This window comes from Cricetulus griseus, assembly GCF_003668045.3.
Source record: "Cricetulus griseus strain 17A/GY chromosome 1 unlocalized genomic scaffold, alternate assembly CriGri-PICRH-1.0 chr1_0, whole genome shotgun sequence".
Taxonomy (NCBI): Eukaryota; Metazoa; Chordata; class Mammalia; order Rodentia; family Cricetidae; genus Cricetulus; species Cricetulus griseus.
The window spans coordinates 143,992,386-144,013,670 of NW_023276806.1; the positions used below are offsets into that span (position 1 = coordinate 143,992,386).

Sequence of the window (21,285 nt, forward strand, 5' to 3'; positions counted from 1 at the left end):
AAGCTAGAGCTGAGAAGATTGAAAAAGAACCAAACTGTTACACAAGAAGAAAAGCTATATCTGAGAATATTAAAAAAGGACATAATTGTTTGTTGCTAACGGGGTGTAGTGACGTGTGCCTGTGATCCCAGCACTCAGGATGTAGATGTAAGAGGATTGCTTCAAGTTTTAGAGCAACCGGGGCTACACAGGAAGCACCAGACCAGGCCCGCTACAATGTAGCAAGACGCTGTGTCAGAAAAACAAATGACACAAAAGAATTGTTTCTTTCTAACTACAAGGATGTAAACTCCCACATAATCCTTTAAGTAAATCTGTTCACTATCTGGTATGTCTCAATCTGTCTTACAGGGATTTTGTTCGTGAGCTCGTAATGGTCTGAACATTGTAACACGGGTTTAATCATATATACACTAATTCACTCAAAGTCATTAGAAGGCCTAAAGGACTCCAGCCTAGGAGTCACGATGACGTATGTGAAAGAGCCATCTCATACTTTCCACGTTAACAAACGCTTTTCTGTTGCATCTGACTAACGGGATTGCCTAGTGTAATGCTGCTGACTCATATGACAGAGGCAAGCCTCCTGCTGAATCAAGTTCTTACGAAACTCAGGCCCTGGAGACCCAGGTTCTCCCAGGAGCGCCAAAGTCTTCCCAAGTCTCTGCTGTTCCTCATAGGACACTGTGTCTGCCTCCCTTCCCTCTGAACTGCTGTAAATGTGTGGGAGGAGGGTGCCTGCAACCAGCTTTCTACATAGCAGTTCAGTCACCAATACAAAAGGGGATAAGTGAATCATGAATTTGTCGACAGAATAAAAAAAATAAAAAATTGGAACTTGTCAAATGTTTAAAATACTCCTTTCACAGAAGTGCAAATGAGCATGGGCCTCCTGAATAACGATTCAAGATGAGGTAGAAGGAGCATGATTTAGAAACAAGTCCAGCCAAATTCTCAGATGGTCTGGAAGCCTTTGGGAATTCATGAAACAGATTCAACTATGACCCAAGGCTTTATCTACCACTACACGAGCAGGGTGGGGTTGGAAATGAAGAAAGATCTCCAGCCCACAGATGAGGATGAAAGAAATTCCATTCAGGATTTGAAATTTGCTGAAGGCAACAGCCAGTCTGTTGATCTGCACAATGAATCAGGACTGTGGCTGACTTCAAATCCGGGTACTGTCCTGTCTCTGCTTTGAGAGAGTTTGCTAAGAGCGCTGCTGCGAGCCACCACCTTAGGGAAGGAAGCCAGCCATACAGAAGGCAAAATTCACTCAAATATTTGGCTTCAGTTAGAACAAAAATAACCCTTCTCTTTAAAGAAACTGATGCCGTAGAGACTTGATGATGTTCTAGGAAATGAAATGAGATAATGTTTTCAAAATAGCCGTTCTTATCACAGCATTGTGTGCTCCATGAGCAGTACTGACACTGAAGCAAGGAAAGGTGTCAGGACATAAAAAAATTAATAATAACCAGTAATGCTTCCCGTTCTCTAAAGAAAATAACACATATTTATATGTGTTTATATGTCTATAGACGCTCCTGTCTTCATCTGCGTGATATTAATTGTTATAATTTAAAAACGGCAGGAGAGAGAGACACTACAAGACAGGGTTCACAGTGAGAGTTTATTGGGGGAGGGGAGTGGGGAAAGTGGAGTGGGGGAAACCTGCCTCTGAAGATGGGAACGGAGGAAGAGAAGAGATAGGAGGCGGGTGGGGCCACCTTTTGTGAGGGGATGCATTTGTTGTAGTGGCCAGATGACGTTGTCAGGACCCTGAGCAGGCCAGAGTACTGCCTGAGTACTGGCAAGCACAGATGAGCAGGGATGACGCGTCCTGCCAGGTCCCCAAGGGGCAGGCCAGCATAATGCCTGAATGCTAACATTTATTACTTAGTTCTTTAACCATCATCACGACCTTACCGCACCTGCGGCACTGATTTCTCAGAAGCGATAAATTGTCTTACTGATCGTCAATGCATGCCATTGCACACAGATGGCCCCGAGACCCCATCGCTGTGTGCTGAAAAAAAAAAAAAATATTACCAAACATCCGGTTCTCTGAATGGTAGGAAATAGCAGCTAGTCAAAGCGACATGGTGACACGGGATACTATATCTATGCCATAGAAATGCCTTTTCCATTGCAAAACATCTGTGAGTTGATACTGTGACGTTTCTGGAATTTACACAACTGCCTCTGAAAAGGCCTGCTCAATGTCAAGTAATTATGCCCCAAGTTTTCAATTAAAAGTAGTCTCCGCCTTCCTCACTCTGGCCCGGATACCCTTGCCCCATATGTATTCACTGCCCATCTAAGTTCAAGGTTGAACTCGCATATTATTCCTACATGGGACATTCCTTGCCCCGTTGGTGGTACCAGGGACAGTGATCAAGTCTTTGAAGTCTCATAGCGTTTATGCCCAGCCTCTCGTGTGCTGTCAATCGCTTTGTTTCACAGCTGTTTTCTAGTTATTTACACTGGGATCTATCCCTCCACCCCACTAGTTAACAGTGGGATGGGTTTCTCCCTGCTTACCTGAAGGTGCCTCACCCAGTACCTTGCTTGCAGGTCTGTAGTAAGCAGTGTTTTGCATTGCTAAACAGGAAGCTACACGCAAATCTTCACCTACAAAATGAAAAGGCAGCTTGCTCTTCTAGCTGGTGCAGCCATGACCTGGGGAGCCATGGCTCAGGTTATCTCAGATCAGCAGAGAGTGGGTGAGATGGTGAGTATGGCCTATTGAGAAGAATGTTTGTTTGTTTGTTTGTTTGTTTGTTTGTGACCCATTGTGGGGGGGTGCCTAAGGGGGAGAGGTCAGAAGACTTCCTAAAAGAGGTGACCCTGACCCAAGGCTCATTGATTGACTTAGAGAGAAGGAAGGACATTCTTATTAAAAAGGCCAGCATCCACACACATTTAGAGGTTTAAAAAAAAAAAAAAAAACTTCCTTTTTTTTTTGGAAATATAGGAGTTAGAAGACAAAGTATGAGGTGAGGACTGATAGAAAGAAGCAGCTGGGAAGGCAGGGCCCTGGCCAACACAAATTTATCCATTAGCACCAAGTTCCTTTATGCTCTTGAAGGAACAGCGTTATGCGAGGGTGCCAGTTACAGTGATATGAGTATGTGGTTGGTAGTGTGGGAAAGAATCAGTGGGCGCTGGACAGGGGGCTGAATGACCTGTGTGGCTATGGCAGTGTTCCCTGAGATTGACAGAGATAACCATCCAGACACAGTTTATGGCCAATTGAAAGTCTATTTCCAGCAGGCTGGGACCACACCTAAGTGTGGTGGCCCCAAGAGTGTCCAGAACACGGGAGTTTTAAAGGCAGAGAGACCTCATCTAAGCGTCTCTCACTTGGCCAATGCCGCAGGGAGTGAGGAGGCTTCACAAACAGTTTGAAGCAAGCAGTTTGAACAGAAACTAAGATAAGCAGTTAGCCAGCTAGCCGAGGGGCATTCCCTGCACAAACAGGTAGCTAAGATAAATAGTTGGCGGGAAGAGGTTCCACACAAACAAGCAGTTTTAACAAATGCTATGTATATGGTAAGTTAGCTAGGACATCTTGATCTTTGGTTTCTAGACTAGAGTTGGGTAGTTGGGATTTTCCTTCAAGGAGATCAGATTCTAGTTAAGCCTGGACTGGTCTCAGCAAGAATACAAGCTGGAGGGACCTTTGCAGTGTCTTGCCCTGTCACAGCAGCATTCCATATACCCCGTGTAAAACATGAAGAGCTTGGGGTAGGAAGATGAGTATCACTTGGTGATTTGTGAGAGGAAAGAGAACGGGGAAGGAAGAGATAATCGCAGAGATAGGCCATCGGAAAGCACAGGACACTTACATGCTGAGATATCCATCAAGTACACACACTATCTGAGGAGCACAGCACCTGTCCCATAGGCATTCAGCTAACACAGGCCCAGATTTATGTCAGAAGAGAGATTTCAGAGCCAGAGATTGGTAAAAATAGATGAGATCATCCAGGGAGGGTCTGCAGAAATCAGGAAACATTTAAATATGAAAGCAAGGGCTGGAGAGATGGCACAGTGTTTATCCTTGATGCTCTTGAAGAAGACCTGAATTTTGTCCCCAGCACCCCCCATAGAGGCTCACGGTTGTCTGTCATTCCAATTTCATGGGGATCCAGCTCTGTCTTTCTGGCTTCTGAGGACATGAGACATTAACATACATGCAGGCGAACACTCATATACATAAAGTAATTTTTTAAACAAAAAGTTGAAATTCCAATCAAAAAGAAAGATGGAGAACCAGGAAAAGACCATCTCATGAAAGCTGGAGAATGTCCCAAAGCAACAGGAACCCTGGGAATATATCTCAGTGGCAGAGAGCTCACCTCCTGCCTCTTGGCCCTGGGCTTCACCACCACTCTCTTATGCCAGGGAGATAGGAAGTGAGATAAAGGCTCCAACAACAGCCATGGCATTTAGCGAGAGAGGGTTTGACCTTGGAAAACAAAACACTGAGAAGTGATAGAAACTGGAGCCAGCAGTGAGTTAAAAGAGTGGGAAAAAAAAATGAAGGTAGAGACCTTTTCAGAAGCTGAACTTTGAGAACAACATGGGAGATGAAAGCAAAATGAAACGCTTGCCTGAAAGAAGTTTGGGAGTTGGTGTGTGTTATTTGGCTGGTTGGTTTGTTTTTACAGTTGACAGAGCCTTGAACATGTTTATATACTGAGATGAAAACAGTCAGGGAGAAACTAAGGACACTGGAAAAAGACTAAAAACAGGAGGGCATTCACTGAGGAGGCAACCAAGGAGGGACTAGTGAAGAATTACCTTGAGAGAGAGAAGAGACGGTGTTGCTAGGAGACCAGCAGAGGCGGGGATAATGGTTACAGATACTAATAGCTTTAAAGACAAGAGGGCAGAATGACACAGGACTTCTCCCCCAAATCCTGCTTCCCTAACAGGACCCAGAGAAGCTAGCTATACTAAAACAAAAGGAAGGGGATATTTACATCCAAAGAGGGTTACTAAACATGTTAGACTATTACAATGCACGGATCTGATTCAAGCAAAAAGCCAAAAGGCAAGCAGGGGAGTATGTAAGCTACCTGTCTAATGGCAATGGGAGATGATTATTAACTTTTTGCTATGTAATGCTATTGTGGTTGACTTTTAAGCATCATAATAATGCAGGCAGTGTATAATGTCGACAGATAAAATAATACAATATACTGGGCTTACTTTTAAGATAATTGGTGTGAGCTAAACACTGAGCTGAACTCCTGGAATCCAGTTGCAGAGAGAGAGGAGAGATGAGCAAAGGAGTCAAGACCAGGCTGGAAAAACCCACAGAAACAGATGTCCTGAACAAGGGGGATCTCTTGGACTCCAGACTGATTGCTGGGAAACCAGCATAGGACTGATCCAGACCCCCTGAACATGGGTGTCAGTGAGGAGGCCCGGGCAATCTACGGGACCTCTGTTAGTGGATCAGTATTTATCCCTAGTATACAAATAGACTTGGGAGCCCATTCCACACAGAGGGATACTCTCTCAGCCTAGACACATAGGGGAGGGCCTGGCCCTGCTCCAAATGATATGACAGACTTTGAAGATCCCCCATAGAAGGCCTCACCCTCCCTGGGGAGCAAAATGGGAGTGGGATAGGGAGTTGATAGGGGCAGGGGAAGAGGGGAGGTAGAGGGAGCTGGGATTGACATGTAAAACAAGTCTGTTTCTAATTTAAATTAAAAAAAATTGGTGTGAAAAGGAAAGGTAGGTGAAACAAGACAGAGCATAGGCTAAGAGCTAGAGAAGGATGTCTATGAATATATCCCTTGTGGTGGTTTTATGTATGTTTGGATTTTTCCATACTAAAAAAATGTTAAGTCCTACCCCCTCCATAAAAAAAGGTGATTATAGAAAAGGTTTATATATGGTTATATGAAAAGGTGACTAGGTAGCTAACATCAAAGACAATGAAGCTGTGACAAAGTTGAATGACCTTTTATCTAATAGCACCTAGAGAGAAGCCTTGACGTGGCACTACGGAAGTTACACTGGGGCAAAGGTAAGAATCTGGAAGGCTGTGACAGCCAAGGTGCAAGGGATTACACGTAAACTGGAGAAAAACTGAAATGTTAGATCATGACCCTGCCTAGGCTAGATGGACAGGTCAGGGTGGGGGAACCATAGAAGTTACTGATAGACACAGAGAAAAAGAAATGGAAGTCTCAAAGAAAATGCAGGACTAAAAGTCAGAATGAGAAATCTGGAAGGATGGGAAGCAGAGTTAGGAAACTAGTCTCTGGACTTGAAGCTTTTGATTCTGCACCATGGCAAGGTCAGGTAGAGCTGCTTACAATTGCTAAGTTACCTGCTGATAATGGTTATCTACAAAGTACCAGGAATGGAAGTAAAAGTCAAATGGAACCAAGAAAGTGACAGTGCTGGAAAGATGACGACTCAGCAGTTAAGAACATGTATTGGTCTTCCAGAGGACCTAGGTTCAATTCCCAGTACTCATGTCAGGTAGTTGAGCTAACTATAACTATAGCTCCAGGGGATCCAACACCTGTAGATTCCATGCCCCCTCACCACACACACACTTAAATAAATTAAACAGAAAGTTAGTTATGAAGGCCAACAAAATAGCTCAGTGCCTACCACTAACTAAGGACTTGAGTTCAGTCCCTGAAACCCATGTGATAGAAGAACCAATTCCTGCAAGTTGTTCTAGGACCTCAACACACACACACACACACACACACACACACACACACACACACACGTATGCATACATGCACTACATGTTAAAAATATTAAAGATATGTTGCAAAAATCTGATACTTGGATGCTATGTGGGTTCTTAAGGAACCCTAAAATTTCCAAGTGTGACAGGGCAAGACAGTAAAAAAGTTCTTCCATCTTGTATTCCTGCTGGGACCATTTTAGCCTGACTACCATATAGTCTCCACATTTCCACTCATTACTAGTTAGTGGGTTAGGCAAGAGAGAAGAAAAAGGGATGGGGAAAACACACGCATGAACATGTGGCAAAGTAGGATTCAGAAAGCAAAAGAAACATTAAAGCAATACAAGTAAAAATCTAAAAAAAAAAAAAAAAAAAAAAAACTCAACAGTCCTTGCTACCTAAACCAATGTACAAGCCTGACTGCACTAATGACTAGTGCATAGTCTGAGAGATACTAAAAGAGCTGGGAGAATAAGAGACTGCTTTTGTAAAATGGCAGCGGTGCACTCCTTTAATCCCAGCACTTGGGAGGCAGAGGCAGGAGGATCTCTATGAGTTCAAGTCCAGCCTGGTCTACACATCAAGTTCCAGGACAGCCAAGGCTATGCAGAGAAACCCTGTCTGGACAAAATCAAAAATAAAATAAAAGAAGGAGACTGTTTGCTTAGCATTCTGCCTGGGTGCTGCTCTGCTGGAAAGACTGTCCAGGTGTGAGTGGAAGACATTTTAGCTGGCATTAGCCTCAGGTCACTTCTGGTTCAGAAGCCAGCAGCAGGGCAGGAAACTCCAACTGAAGGAATCCAGTTAGTGGCAGCAAAAAGGAATGAACTCCTCCCTCTGCTTCTGGTTCATACTGCTGGAAACATAAATCATCACCGTTCTTTGTTGTTTCCTTTATTTCACAAATACCCCCCCCATCTAGCAAATGGTATGCCCCATCTACCTAGATGAGTTTTCCATTGACTCAGAAAATTCCTACAGACAAAAATTTAAGTTGAAGAAACAATTACAAAGGCCAGAAAGGGAACTCTAAAAACTAAAGAAGACACCCTAAGCTACATTACAAGCAAACTTTTTACTAATGACCATCTCAGATCTCAAGTGAGTTTATCACCGGACAGACACCGGGCCATATATACTATAACAAGGCCCCAGACCTTAGCACAAATAACTTCCTGATGGAAGTACCATTCAAGCTGCAAAACTCAGCATATAGACAGCACTACCTGCCAAATGAAAACAAAGACCTAATCCATCAAAGTCTGGGAAACTCTCTACCTGTACTTGTTATAATTTTTAAAAGCAGCACTCGGGAGAAAGATGCTATGTGACAGGGTTCAAGCCGAGGTTGTTTTTTTTTTTTTTGTTTTGTTTTTTGTTTTTTTTTTTTTATTAGGGAAAGGGATCATAAAAAAGGGGAAAGGAAGGGGGGAGACCAGCCTCCAGAGACAGGAGCAGCAGGAGAGAGGAGAGAAGAAAGGGGGGAGAGAGGGAGAGAGAGGGGAACAGACAGAGGGAGAGAAAGAGAGAAGGGTGGGAGGTAGGCAGGGCCTTTTAAAGGGAACATAGTGAATGTGCACAGGTGGTGCTCTCAGTGTCTGCAGCCGAGGGCGTATCCTGTCAGAACCCTAAGGACAGACCAGTACAGATAGATGCCTGAATATTAACGGTACTAACCTTGCTTTTTAGCTTCTGAAGTTCTGCCTCTGGCTTACTATTCTTTTTAACTGAAGTATTTCTGTTATGATAAAGCTCGAGGGGAACCTTGGCAGATTCCATGGCAGACAAGTGTGAGCAAGGCTGGGGACAAACACGCCAGGCAGACAGAGCTTAAGTGAGTTTTATTAGAAAGGGGAGGGAAGAGGGAAGGAAAGAGAACAGAGGTAAAGAGACACAGAGAGAGGACAGAAGAGAAGAGGGAGACAGGAAAACTCCCATCTACCCCATGAAACAGTGGGAAAAGACAGCACACAAAAGAGAGCAGAAGTGAGCGGGGTCTTTCTTTTGAAGGGGTACTGCCTGAGTGTATTCTGCCAGGTGACAGGGGCAGGCCAGCATAATGCCGGAATCCTTACAATGTCAACCCAGGATTTTGTGCTTAAAAGCTCTCCCTGAGAGACTCAGTGCTGCCCTGGGATCCAGAAGACCCAGCATAGTCTCAGGCCAGCTAATAAAGATTTTCTATTGGCTTAAACCCTTGTCTGAGAAGTCTTCTCCTGTGAATACCCCACAACATATACATTGCATACATTTTCTTGTCACCATCCAGCAGCCCTGAGATCCTCATACCATTGTGATTCCCACACATAGTGAAGGAAATATCCCCTCTGCCATTCAAGGATGAACTGGAATAAACTGACAAAGACAAACTAGTTGGAGAAAAGACACACACATAAAACAGTTAACTTCTGACACAACAGGACTTAGAAATTTCAACTTGATACCGCTTCTCTATAGGGGAAGGGAAGAACAGAAACTGTAGCAATTTTTGGAGGAATAGTAAATGATTTTTAGGTGACTTTGAGAACTTGGAAGGAACATGTTGGAATTAGACTAGGCCTGCATAGCACTGAAGCATAAATCTCTTTGGAATATTGAAGGGGACTAAAAATAGAAGACAATTGTGTGAGGCAAAGTCCGTCCAGGTGTGTTGACAGACGGTCTGGCTTCCTGTGATATGAGTTAATGAAAACTCAGGGAGGGGCTAGTGGTAATTGCTTTTTTCCTTACTGGGTGGGACTTTGAGTAGAGAAAGCCTATGCCACACCTGCTCCTGTGTCCCTTTAGCCCAAACTAATGGACTGACAAAGGGCATGAGGTACTGGTCTCTTGATTCCTTGGTAGTTTAGAAAGCAGGCTAAGAGGTAACAGACACCCCACATTGCTAATAAGAAAAGCAGCCAGGGCTGGTTGACACTGGGTCACCTTCCCCTAACCTCAGCTCCACCGTGCTTTACTAAACCCTGTGAGGGAGACAGCAGTGTGTGAACAAGCCCCACCCAGACACACCCGAAAGCTGTAGATAGAGCCATGCTAGCAGAGGCTCTTGCGACTGAAGGAGTTAGAAATGGAAGGGAGGTGGTCTTTAGTCACAGAGCTTCAATTTTGAGTGGGAGGAGAATCTGGGGAAGGGGAGGGTCCTGTCAGACAAAAATTCCTCGCAGGGGTCTGGGTGGCCACGGCCTATCGAAGAACTGGAATAAAAGGGAAGTTCAGAGTCAAAGTCCTTGAGAAACCATTTCCTCATGAATGAGAGGCCGGTATGTAAATAAGGGCTTTGCATAAGCCAGACATTCTTTCAAGTCCAGTTTATCTGCAGTGTGAGTCATTTCCTCTCTAAAGCAAGAATTAAAAGAGATCAAGGCCCATATGCATTACACAGCACATACCTTCCTCATAGACCTGCCCAAAGACAGCCAGCCGGCTAGGCTCTTCCTTTGACAAAACAGCCAAGGAGAACTGGATGGAGAGCCGAGGACAGATTAGGAGCTAGAAATAGAGGGGAAACTTCAGGTACAGTTGGCGTGAGCCATAAAGGAATGTGAAAAGCAAGAACCTCTTGAGCAACTCAGGGCAGGTTTATGTGTTCCTGGGGAACCTCAAGCCCATGCTCTCTGGAAAGCAACAAGAGAGTTGGTAACGGAAAAAAGAAACAAGCCACAGGTTCTTCTACAGAGAAGGGCTTTGCTCAGGGACTTGGCCTTCTAGTTCAACAAAAATACAGTAGTATTCTAGGATGGTATTCCCCAGTACACACACATACACACCAACCAAGTAAGGAACCAGTTCCTCCCAATGCCTTCTGTAGGTCTTGCCTGGACCCCACAACACACTTGGGAGGTTTGATCCATTTTCCAAAGTGAAAAATTGAATGTGAAGAGTGACATGGGGGAGAAAGAAAACAAGTAGGTAGAAATGGAAGCATTCCCACTCCTCTGGGAGCCCCCAGACCCCTAGGACCCCCAGACCCAATGCATCCACCCTTGCACACTAGAGATGGATGAATGTCCATGGGATGCCAGTTTGCATAACCAAGAGTTAAAGGAATAGAAGCATGTGTACTGCTTACAGCAGGCAGAGAGGATACTGGAGTTGATTTGCAGAGTGGTACTGTGTTGCCTTTTGACACACTCCCCTATCCCATGTATTTTGAGACAGGATCTCATGATATAGCCAGGCTGTACTTGAACTCAAGATCCTCAGGCCTTGGACTCCTAAAAACTGGAAACATCAGTGTGTGTCACTATATTCAGCTTGCAATTTCTTCTTGAACAAAGGACATAGGAGCTTTCCTTGGGAAGTGCATACGTGCTAATATACAGAAGTCTGGTTATCACTTGTGAAGTGGGCACTTTCCTAAGCATGACCATTTAGGGTCATAACCATATGCCCCTTTCCCTCCTAAGAAAAGATGGATGGCTGGTACAAACAACCCTGGACAGAGACTTCAGCATAATAAGGAGTGAAGTTTCTGTAGGGTGGCTAAAACAATTGAGGGAAAGGTGACTTTGTGACACTGGTTGGTTTCTTGTAAGTTTCTCCAAAGAGCCTTTCCTGAAAACCAAAGAAAACTTTAGGGCCGGTGAGGTGTGTCGGCTGATAAGAGTCTTTACCTAACATGCACAAAGTCCTGGTTTATGCAACAAAACTACATAAAACCATGAGTGGTAGCACTTGCCTATAATCTATAGCACTCAGCAAATAGAGACAGGAGAATCAGAATCAGAAGTTCAAGGTCATCGCCACCTACCTAAGTAAGGACTTTGTAGCTTGGGCTACAAGAGATCCTGTCTCCAAAAGAAAATGGAAAGAAACATAGAGGAAAGGAAAAAAGAGGGAGTGACTTGAAAACACACTGCTAGCCAGTCATTTAAGGGACTGGTAGCTGTCCTCCTTTGCAAATAGAGCTTGTCCCTAAAAGTCTCCATCCAGACTCCAGACTCCAGCAATGTCTTGCTTAGCGTGTGCTAGACACCGAGCTTACAGGAACAAGCAAAGTAAGTCAATGTTTTATCTGTCCCCCTGGAGCTGTGGTCCAGTGGAAGAGACTTGCAAGGTGGCCAGTGATTCAGGCAAAGGGCTAGTGCTGTAATTGGAGGGTGGGAGTCAGGAGCAGGTTGTCATTCAAAGTTGGAGGAGGGGAGCAAGAATTGGTCTTCTCAGAGGAACTGATGTCCAAGATCCATACCACAGAATGGGAACAAAAGGGAAGACCACAAAGGAGAGTGGAGTAGAGAGGAAGCAGAAATTCTTCAACCCTTCTCATGAAATGAAGGGACCAGCTCCCCATTTTGGCAGCCATAACAGCCAGACACGTGCTTTTCTGACCTTGCCTTGGTCACTAGAAGTTAGGTGCCTGTCTCGTGGCAAGGAACCAATCAGAAGTTAGCTGGTGGTGGTATGCTTTACGGCTCTGAGTATGCTTTATGGACAAGCACACAGCAATGATGCACAGAGCATAGCAACCACCCTGGAAGGGCCCATGGGCCATAACAACCAGTTGACCAATCAACACAGGGCAAACCCTCCAAGCCTGGAGGCACACCAATCCTGAGCCTGTGCATGCCCCTAGACACTCCCCTTACGCTGCCCTATAAGATCTCTATGCAGCCACTTTGACCTGTCTTTGCTAACCATCCGCCATGGCGGGTGGGTGAAAGACCTGAGCTAACATGGGGTTAGCTCGTTAAATGACAATAAAGCCTCATGCTGTTTGCAGCAAGCTTTCGAGTCCGCCTGGTGATTGGGGTGACCGAGGTCGTGGGCTGACCCCGGAGGCCTGAGTTTTCCGGGTGTCTAACAGAAAGGAATAAAACTACTACTAGGAAGAACACGGTGCCTTTCCCATTTCTTGTAATGTGTCACCAGAAAAACTGGTGACACAGTAAATTCTGTAAATGGGAACATCCCCACTTTGCTTTTCAGGTAATTTGTGAACCTAAAGTAGACAGCATTTTGTGATGAGATTCTGAGTATTGGGAAGATGCTCTGTTCCTAAAAGTCGTCTTCACCCATTTGCCATGTTGTAAATGTACCAGGAAGACTCCATGTGTGAGTATCCCCTGCAAAAGACATCAACCTGAATCCACATGCATAAGAACAGCTGAAAGAAATATAAAGATGAGCCCGAGAACACAAGAAAAGAGTTATGAAAACCTTTAACAGCCATGCTTACTGAAGGCTAATCCTGCACCATTTTTTTAAACTAATTCTTTGTGAGCTCTAGATCAGTTATTTCAAGATATTAAGTCCTCCTGACAGTTCAACATGATGAGTGACTTATCTGAGATCCACTGACCAGCCTTCCTCAGATCTCGTGAAGGTGGAGAACAGTGAGTATTTCTTGGCTAATAGAAAAAAACAGCCTAACCTCTGGAGTGAGTTTTTACAGACCTCTCCCTCCATTTATTCAGCTACAAACACATATGGCTGCTATAATTTTTTTCCAACTGACAGTTATAAAAAAAAAACTAAATAAATAATGTCCCATCAATTTTCTTGTTCTAAGAGCTTTCCACTTCTGAATAGATCAAAGCTGCATAAGAATCGTTCAGTAAAGGACTGTGTAAACACTGCTTGTTTAAAAGGATCCAGGCTCCCGATAACATCAAACAACACCCTAGCATCCAGATAAGCAGCCAGCAGAGAGGTTGGACAATTGCCTGTTATCAATTGGTTGCATGGCGTATCTACTCTGAAGACCAGGAGGACACGGAAGCCTGAGGTAGGTGTGCTGGAAACCGGCTTCTGTGATCTCACACCCAGATTTGTTTTTTTTCTTGAAGACATTGTATTAAGAGCAAAGGTTTTTCATATCATTTGTTTAGGATTCCTTAGTAGTCTAAAGAGAAACAAAAAATATCTTTAAGGAACTTCTGACAAACATCAAAGGCATTGCAGTGAGGAGGGCTGGAGAGACGGAGGGCTCAGTGGTTAAGAGCACTGGCTGCTCTTCCGGACGACTGTGGATCCATTCCAGCACCCATTTGGCAGCTCACAATTGCTTGTAGCTCTAGTTCTAGGGGATCCTGAAAAGTTTCTACACCCAGATAAGCCTCTCCTCGGATGCAGCCATCCAAATCAGACCAAATCAAACTGAATTAGAAAAAGCCTATGTTTAATGGACACAGTGCTCCCGGATGGCTTCTCAGACCTCCAGAGAGGAGACTGGAAAGGGAGACCTGAAAACCCCAAATGTCTGTTCTCTTAGGTACAGTTTAAATACCCTGTGATAGCATCTATGGGGGAGCATCTCTGGGGGAGGGGTCATCATTTGAAGGGCTTTCTGAGATGCAGCAGGGTTTGGAGAGAGCTAGGGAAGGGGGCTTGGGTAGAACTTCAACCATAACAGATTCAACATCCTCATCTGGCCTTCAAGGGCACTAGGCATGTATATGGTGCACAGACATACATGCAGGCAAAACATGCATAAACATAAAATACATTTTTAATTAAAAAAATACACAGTATGGTGGGGGCTGGTGAGATGGGTCACCTGGTAAAGAGGTCTGAAGGCCTGAATTGGATCCTCAGAACCCACACCATGGAGGAAAGAACCAACTCCTAAAAGTTGTTCTAAGCTCTTCACTCTAGCCATGAAACCCATGCACCCACATACATGTACCCACAGACAAATGGATAAATGTTTTTCTTTTAGTTTTCATATAGATAGGTTTGTAAATCTGGGCTTGCATGTTTGGCTATTTTAAATTGTTATAAATTATAATTCAGGTGGCTGTAAATATAATACAATATGAGAAACACTAACAGAAAAGATATCAGTCAGTTTCATACTGATCAGTAAAATCGCGTTTTAAATTTTTTGGCCTTAATTCTGACCCACTATTCTTTGAGCAACTCTTCTAGGTAAGTTTTCCCAGAGATCACTGTGCTAAAGGCCTAACTAGTCCTTAGTTTGGCACTTGAAAGGGCAGTGGAAACCTCTAGGGGGTGGGGCCTAAGGGAAGAGTCATTGGGGGAGTGTCGGTGAAGTGTCTGTTTGTCTATCTCTCTCTTTGCTTTCTGGATGCCACCATCACAGTGACAGTAAAGGCCCATAAAGAAAACTATTTCCTTCTGGTCAAGAGAAAGAAATCTCTGATTTGGGTGGAGACTGTTATAACATTCCAGTTGATCAGGTCAGTAACATGACTAAGGGACCACCCTTCAGGAGAATGAGGTCATCCTGAGGAAGGATGGATCACCTTAAGCCATGCTAATGGGGAAGGAGCACTATGTGGGTCTTTAATGAGGTAATGTACAGTCTCTTCCCAGAATGCCTTTCTCCAGTGCATTCCTGCAAGCTCACGTGAAGTCCTGAGTCAGAGTTTAGCTTGTCCTTTTTATTATTTTCTGTCTCTCTCTTTAAGATGCTTTTTTCTGGTATTTTAGGCTCCTTGATCTTTCTCTGAAGCTCCCCTTCTGGCCACATTGCTGACCTCCATGCCAGCTTGACTCAAAAGACATGGGTGTTTTTCTTTTTCTTACCCACTCTCCTCTTCTGGGCAGCTACCAGCATTTACAGTTTCCCTACCCTGGGTGTTTTTCTTTTAAACTCTAATTATCCTTAAGCTTCTATTTGAGTCTGTTCTTACATTCTTTTATTAATGAGATTAAGGACCCTAACAGGAGACCCTGATTTTCCCAGTATCATATGATAGCACCACTGGGACTCCCCAAAATTTCTGGTAATGCCAAGAAGCAAGAAGTTCCCTCAACCATATGTTTCTGACACTGCTGTGCTATCACAATCATGGGTCCAAAAGCAACAAAGCCAGTCAATAGTAGAGCAAAACCACCAGCCAAAAGGAACTTTTTGTTTATATTTTTTGTTTATTTACCTCAGATATTTGTTATAGTAACAGAAAGTTGACTAACATAATGAGCAAATAAGATGTCTCTCTTGATCTTGAATTTTTAAAATAGATTTATTTTTATGTGATGTGTGTGTTTGCATGCATGCATGCATGCATGCATGTATATGTGTGCGTGTTCGAATGTGAATGTACATAGGTACCTGTAGAGTCTAAAAGAGAGTGTCAGACCCCCTGGATATGGAGTTACAGTAGGCTGTGAGTCATGTAACATGGTGCTAGGAATTGAACTTGGATCCTCTGGAGGAACAGGAAGCACTCTTGACTGCTGAGCCATCTCTCAGACCCAATATTTGATTTCTAACATTTTTACTATTAGTGTAGATGAGTGTGCATGATTAGGGTGTGGTATGTGTGCTGTGGCACTTTTGTAGATGTCAAGGGACATTTTCTGGAGTCACTTCTGTCTTTCTGTCTTTATGTGGTTTCCAGAGATGAAACTGAAGTCATCAAACATGCATGGCATGTTCCCTTTACTCACTGGGCCATTTTGCTGGCCCAATCTTGGATTTTTAATATATTAACTTGGCATTTTAAGGGTTCTGTCTTCTACCACACAGGCCAATGTTTCATCTGAGAAAGAGCCTGCTGATGAAATCATTATAGTCATGGAAAGAGTTTTCAGACAAGGCAATGCTACATACATTTGTGAACCAGTAGATGTGGGGAACAGGAAGTGATAAGTACCACCTTCAAGTGCAAACCCCGCCTGCCCTCAGCAGCATCACTGTCTACTTCCCTCAACAAAAGAAAAGGAAAACTCCTGCTGATGGTCCCTGACCACATAACTAAACTATTGGACAGTTTTCTGAAGAGATTCAATCCATCTATGTTTATAAAGATCATTTGCATTGTTAATCTGATTTTAAATACTCTAGTTTGAAATATGGAAACACTGAGGTCATCATTTGGAAGTCTTCTGTCATGAGTTTTATGTGCAACTTCAAGGTCAAAATAATATAAGAATGGTAAGAAACTTGCTTGGTTTGTAAGTCATAAGGCCCTGGGTTCAAACCCAGTGCCACCATAAGAGAGAGAGAGGAGGATGAGAAAGGAGGGGAGGGAGAGAGGGAAGGAGGGAGGAAGAAAGGAAATTATTGAGTAGCAGTGCATAAAAACCCTTGATTGTTGTGAATAAATTTCATGCTAACTTCCTTTAAGAAAAGGGACAGGTTGGCACATTAACTTGCACCAGAAATGAGTTTTTATTAGTTGTTTACAAATGTTTTTTAGTACATAGATGGGATTATACATGAGGCCTTCACAGAAATAAATGGCAAAATCATGAATCCACCCATCAGCCTTCAGAGAAAAGTTAATGGAAGAAATCATTGCAGGTGATAAAAGATTGCATTTCATTATTGAGGAATGACAGCTACAAACACAGCAGGTATGAATGCAGAATGTCACCTTAGCTTACACTCAACCTATTGATGGGAGGCAGCAGTAGTCTAGCTGGTCAAAGGGCAACTGAGGATGTGGGTATTTACAGATATTTGTAAAGGAAAATGTGTGAAGAATATTACTTAGGTCAAATGCAGACTGGTGGGCTTGGGGCCTAGCTCAGCACTGAAGGGGGTATTGACAGAAGAAGTTTCTTATCTCATTTGACAATTCCCAAATAACCACTCAGAGTTTTAATATTAATTGTAAATGCTCGGCCAATAGCTTAGACTTGTTACTACCTAACTCTTACATTTAAATTAACCCATGTTTCTTATCTATGCTTTGCCAACTGACTTGGAACTTTTTCTCAGTATGGTATGTCTATCTTGTTTCTCCCTGAATCTTATGCTCAAGTCTCCAGACTCCGCCCTTCTTCCCAGAATTCTCCTAGTCTGGCTCTCCTGCCCAATCCCTACCTGCCCAGCTATCATCCACTCAGCTTTTTATTAACAATGAGATCAACACATTTTCCCACTATACAGAAGGATTATTCCACAGCAAGGAGGCACTAAGCATAGATCTTGAGTGTTATCTGAATCACCAAAAGCTAAACCAACTGGCCAATATCCTACAGGGCAATGAAACCATAATCTTTAAGACCATCTTTCCTTTGGCTTTGTTTTATTGTTGGTTTTTTGTTTTGTTTTTTCACTGTTGTTTGTTTGTTTTTTTCAAGATAGGGTCTCACTGTGTAGCCCTGGCTGTCCTGGAACTCACTCTGTAGGAGAAATGTAGAGGCAAAGACAGGTGGATCTCTGTGAGTTCGAGGTCAGTCTGCCTGGTCTACAAAGAGTTCCAGAACTGTTACACAGAGAGGCCCCATCTTGAAAAGCAAAATCTAATTAATTGATTAATTAATTTAGTTAAAATTTTAAAAATGAGATTTGGGTATTACACAGCAGAGGAGCAGTTACTGACGTCATGGCTGACACTGGGAATGCAGCAGCAATCCTTAACTGAGTTTCTTCTCACTGCTGACTTGAAAGATATTTGTCTCCACCTGGGAGCCCCTATGCCTGTCTCTTTGTTGTTTCCCTGTACTATGGAAGAGACTGAGGATTCTGGCAAAGCTATCTAGCTCTTCCCTCTCCGCCATCACACAAGTTGCTTTCCTGTTTGTATGGCATACCACACTCTACCAGTAACACCCAGCAGGCTACACCTGAGCAAAGAATGTTCTTTTCAGCACTTACATTTTGTTCCTTTCCAATCAATAACCCTTCTACACAACCACTCTCTTATCATTGGAAAGTCAATGCTATAGTCTCCCAGCAAATGACTCTACCTGCAACTAACTCCCACCATTGTCCTCTGGGCCTCCACACATGTGCTACACACAACAGACATGTGTACATAAAATAAATGTGATTTTGAAACCCTGGAATTAAATAAACAATACCCTGGTTTCTATTTCAGATCATACACAATTGTTTGCCTTCTAAAAAGAACCAACAAGTAATTGGGGCTAGCGATTGGTGGGATATGTTGGGTTTTTAGTGTTTTGATCCCGGGCACTGCCTGCAGTACATATTCAACCCACTCAAGAATGAGTCCTTGAGGACCAAACAAAAAAAAAAAAAATAGGCCTAGCTTGTAAATGTCTCATTAGCCTGCACTGGGCTTGCTGCCCAACCCTGATTGGGTTCCCAGTGACCTCTTTTCAGGCTTGAGGCCAGAACTTATTTTTGTTAGATCTGGAAGCAATGTATTCGGTTCCCACAAATGCCATGGTGTTATGAAAACTGCAGGTTGTACAGTGGCAGTGTCTAAAAGAGGTGTAAGAGGAGAAATCGGGAGGAAAGAGAAAGACAAAGACACTTAATGAGGTGGAGAGCTTGTCTCCCTCTTTCAGAGCAATCCAATTTTGAACAACCAGTCTCTCAAGCTAAATTCCCACACCAGCTTGATATAATTAGCAGCCAGTCTCCAAGGGAAAACCTCCAACATAGCAAGCCTCAGGGGGACAGAATGGAGACACAGAAGGCCATTTACTGATCACTGATGTGTTCCTGACCCTACACCAGTTGTCAGCTAATTTATCCTTCAGAAAAGTCCATGAGGAATGATGGGAAAAGAGAAGCAGTCTCACCTTAACTGAATGGACAAAGCCAGGTTATGCATAGAACTTGGGAAGCCAATGATAGTGACAGAATTGATTATGTTATTTGAATAAAACTGCACTTGGTGCTACCCTTGCACGTGACTTCCATTTCTGGTTCATTGAGAAGGACAGTATTTTACCACCAAATGAGTTGGCATTCTTGAGGATGATGTGGTGATTTGAAAGAAAATGACCTCCAAAGGGAGTGGCACTATTAGGAGGTATGGCCTTGTTGGAGTAGGTGTGGTCTTGTTGGAGGAAATGTGTCATTGTGGATGCGGGCTTTGAGGTCTCATATATGCTCAAGCTGTGTCCAGTGAGACAGTTCACTTCCTGTTGCCTTTTATCAAGATGTAGGACTCTTAGCACCTTCTCCAGCACCTTATCTGTCTGCATGCCACCATGCTTCCTGCCATGATAACAATGGACTAAACCTCTGAACTGTAAGCCACCACAATTAAATGTTTTCCTTTATAAGAGTCACTGTGGTCATGGTGTCTCTTCATGGCAAAGAAACCCTAACTAACTAAGACAGAAGTACAACAGTGTTCCCAGTTACCTAGACAGATGTCTGCATAGACAGTTATGGCTCATGGAAGAATTCCTCACTCTCCATACTCTGTCAGACTTGGGGTGAATATCAGAGGCCAGCCTTCTGGCCACATTCATGATTACCTCACCCTCCAGAGAAAGGTTGACAGAATTTATTGGTTATTTTTCTCATGGCCTAACAATGCAACTCAAGGAAGGAAGGGTTGGCTTGGGCTCACAGCTTGAGAGCACAGTCCACCATGGTGGGGAAAGCATGTTGCCAGGAGCCTAAGGCAGCTGGTCACACTGCATCTGCAGTCAGGAAGCCTACAGGCGAGTGCTATGGCTTGGCTTGCTCTGCTTTGAGTCACTGGAAGATTCCAGCTCTTTCAAGGTGGGTCTTATGTCCCCAGTTAAACCTTTCTGGAAATACAATTGCAGATACATCTAAATGTATATTTCTACAGAGCTTCTAAATCCAGTCAAAATGACAATGAAGATTAGCCCTTGTGCTGGGCTGGCCAGTCAGCCATAATGAGTGTCATAGTTAGGGTTACTATCAGTGTAATGAAACACCATGACCAAAACAAGTTGGGTGGGGGGGGTAAAGGGTTTATTTGGCTTATACTTCCATATTGCTGGTCATCATTGAAGGAAGTCGAGCAGGGCAGGAATCTGGAGGCAGGAGCAGATGCAGAGACCACAGAGGAGTGCTGCTTACTGCCTTGCTCCTCATGGCTTGCTCATCCTGCTTTCTTATAGAACCCAGGACCATCAGCCCGGGAATGACACCACCAACCATGGGCTGGGCCCTCCCCTATCAATCACTAATTAAACAAATGTCCTGCAAGCTTGCCGATAGCCCAATCTTAAGGAGGTATTTTCTCAATTGAGGCTCCCCTCTTCATTGACTCTAACTTGTATCAAGTTGACACAGAACTAGCCAGGGCAATCAGCCTACAGAAACTAACTTGGGGGCTTCAAATATGTTCCTCTGGCATATTCAAGTTGGCTATTCCAACAGACTATGACAAAATCAACTCCCAAAGGCTGCCCATTTGCAGAAGCAAGTCTCATTATTCATATTAGTGACTGAATAAACACCAGGTGTAAGGACACATTTCTAACTGAAAACACTCACTCTTTCCACCTAGGAAAGATCCTTGCACAGAAAGAAGAGGCTGGGAGCTTTTGACAGTTGGCTCAGAGATTTCCACAGGTGGCTGTTACTCGGGAGATTATCTGTGTGAGAAAATGGCCCTAGTTCAGTGTGCACCTCTGCCAGCTGCTTTCCCAGCCTGCTGCAGGCTGTTACACTCAGAAACCTAAGCTTTTGTTCATTCACTTAGCTCCCTGTAAGCCTCATCTGTCTAGAACTCCTTAAAGGTGTGTGTGTGTGTGTGTGTGTGTGTGTGTGTGTGTGTGTGTGTGTGTGTGTGTATGTGTGTATATGGTTTGTGTATGTGTGGTATGTATATGTGTGTGGTGTGTGTGTATGGTTTCTCTGTGTGTGCATGTATGCATGGTGTCCTATGGGTAGGCATGATAATAAAAGATAAATTTCTTTCTTATTCCCCTCTCTCTTGTCAATCTGTCTATTA

At 43.7% G+C, this 21,285-nt stretch overlaps 2 long non-coding RNA genes across 8 annotated transcripts in view; one reads left to right on the forward strand and one right to left on the reverse strand.

The window, feature by feature from the left end:
* Positions 1-21,285, reverse strand: part of LOC103162225 — a 113,850-nt gene that overhangs the window by 35,017 nt on the left and 57,548 nt on the right. For 6 of the 7 annotated variants that reach the window (XR_004771620.1, XR_004771622.1, XR_004771621.1 and 3 more), the window contains 2 exons: positions 2,545-2,634; positions 1,615-2,029 (listed from right to left, as the gene is read on the reverse strand). The exons of the other annotated variant lie outside the window; for it this stretch is intronic. This is a non-coding gene — a long non-coding RNA (uncharacterized LOC103162225). Of the gene's footprint in view, positions 1-1,614; positions 2,030-2,544; positions 2,635-21,285 lie in introns of those variants that run through there. 7 annotated transcript variants of the gene reach the window in all.
* On the forward strand, positions 14,766-16,499 carry LOC118239453. Its single transcript, XR_004771626.1, has 2 exons — positions 14,766-14,871; positions 16,167-16,499. It is a non-coding gene; the product is annotated as an uncharacterized LOC118239453 (long non-coding RNA).